We start from the raw sequence: 2500 nt of genomic DNA, 5'->3' as shown, positions 1-2500 counted from the left end.
GCAGATTTGTGCGGCTGCAGGTTCGTCGGGGAAAATCGGCAGCGCAGATTTTGCGACGAACATGGGCTGGACGATGGACTGTCCAGGCCAGGCAGGAAAATTTGTCGAGGGGACACGCTGACGAAACAGCGCTGGTTCAGGCACGGCGGGCAGTGGTGGAATCGGCAGCGCCGACGAAATCGGCAAAGTCGGCAGAATCGGCAGCGCAGATTTTTCGACGAACACGGGCTGGACGGTGGACTGTCCAGGCCAGGCAGGAAAATTCGTCGAGGGGACACGCTGAGGAAACAGCGCTGGTTCAGACACGGTGGGCGCAGTGTTGGAATCGGCAGCGCCGAGAAAATCGGCAAAGTCGGCAGAATCGGCAGCAGGTGCTGGCGATGAGTCAGGACGGACTGGATAGTCCAAGGCTCGATGAGAAAGACCGCTGGTTTAGACACTGGGGCAGTGGCAGCCCGCGGGGCAGTGTCGGCAGACTCGGCAGCAGTGTCTGCCGATTCGGCAGCGTTGGCTTGTTGGCGCGGGGGGCCGATGCGAGTGGGGACTTGGGCAGCGGGCAGTGAAAGCAAGAGTTTCCCCGATGCTGCCGGGAAAAACGCTCCCCGGGATGGCCGGGTGAGATGACCCGGCGGCCCGCGACGGGTCATTCAATTCCATGCCCCGTCAACATAACTCCCGATGTACTGTTTGCTTTTTCGGAAGAAGAGATCCATCCCCCCATCCTCGGCCAGCCAAAAACGCTCCAATTAATGGCCGGGTGAGATGACCCGGCGGCCCGCGACGCGTCATTCAAATCACTGCCCTATCGGCTACAACTGCTGATGGGTGGGATTAGAGGCCTGCCATGGTGGTGAGGGGCGGCGAGGACCGTGAAAGCTAGAGTTTTTCAGAGGCTGCCGGGAAAAAGGCCCCTCGGGTGGCGGGGTGCGAGGACCAGGCGCGTCATTCAATTCTCTTCCCTATCAACTTGGCTCCCGTTGGCGGGATTGGAGGCCTACTGTTTGTTACAGGGCTAAAATCGTCAGGGGAAGAGCTGACGAAACAATGCTGGTTTGGATGCAGGGGGTAGTGTTGGAATCGGCAGCGCGGACAAAATCGGCAAAGTCGACAAAAAAGACTGTTGGTCTGGACATCGGGGCAGCGGCAGCCATGCCGACAGGGGGGGAAATCGGCAGCGCAGATTTGTGCAGCTGCAGGTTCGTCGGGGAAATCGGCAGCGCAGATTTTTCGATGAACATGGGCTGGAAGATGGACTGTCCAGGCCAGGCAGGGAAATTCGTCAAGGGGACACGCTGACGAAAGTAGGCTCGTCGGTGAAAATCGGCAGCGCAGATTTTTCGACGAACAGGGGCTGGATGCTGGACCGGCCGGGCCAGGCAGGAAAATTCGTCAGGGGGGCACGCTGACGAAAAGAGGGGCTGCCGCGTGGAAAATCGGCAGCGCAGATTTTTCGACGAACATTCGTCAGGGGGGCACGCTGACGAAAAGAGGGGCTGCCGCGTGGAAAATCGGCAGCGCAGATTTTTCGACGAACAGGGGCTGGATGCTGGACCGGCCGGGCCAGGCAGGAAAATTCGTCAGGGGGGCACGCTGACGAAAAGAGGGGCTGCCGCGTGGAAAATCGGCAGCGCAGATTTTTCGACGAACATTCGTCAGGGGGGCACGCTGAGGAAAACAGGGGCTGCCGCGTGGAAAATCGGCAGCGCAGATTTTTCGACGAACATTCGTCAGGGGGGCACGCTGAGGAAAACAGGGGCTGCCGCGTGGAAAATCGGCAGCGCAGATTTTTCGACGAACAGGGGCTGGATGCTGGACCGGCCGGGCCAGGCAGGAAAATTCGTCAGGGGGGCACGCTGACGAAAAGAGGGGCTGCCGCGTGGAAAATCGGCAGCGCAGATTTTTCGACGAACAGGGGCTGGATGCTGGACCGGCCGGGCCAGGCAGGAAAATTCGTCAGGGGGGCACGCTGACGAAAAGAGGGGCTGCCGCGTGGAAAATCGGCAGCGCAGATTTTTCGACGAACAGGGGCTGGACTGGCCGGGCCAGGCAGGAAAATTCGTCAGGGGGGCACGCTGACGAAAACAGGGGCTGCCGCGTGGAAAATCGGCAGCGCAGATTTTTCAACGAACAGGGGCTGGACTGGCCGGGCCAGGCAGGAAAATTCGTCAGGGGGGCACGCTGACGAAAGTAGGCTCGTCGTGGAAAATCAGCAGCGCAGATTTTTCGACGAACAGGGGCTGGACGCTGGACTGGGCCAGGCAGGAAAATTCGTCAGGGGGGCACGCTGACGAAAACAGGGGCTGCCGCGTGGAATGGCAGCCTACACGCAGATGCGAATTCGGCAGCGCACGATGGCTTGAGCAGGTCATGGGTTCGACTTGGCGCGATCTGAAACCTGGACGAGGGACTGTCGACGCTGGACGAGCCAGCGCGGTGGCCTGTCGTGCCCCGTTCAGGGGGGGCCTGCCGCGGAGACAGCCCTCGCGGGCTCGACAGCGCA

The sequence above is a fragment of the Populus nigra genome, chromosome 2 (assembly GCF_951802175.1).
Source record: "Populus nigra chromosome 2, ddPopNigr1.1, whole genome shotgun sequence".
Lineage (NCBI taxonomy): Eukaryota > Viridiplantae > Streptophyta > Magnoliopsida > Malpighiales > Salicaceae > Populus > Populus nigra.
This window is presented reverse-complemented; position numbering follows the sequence as displayed.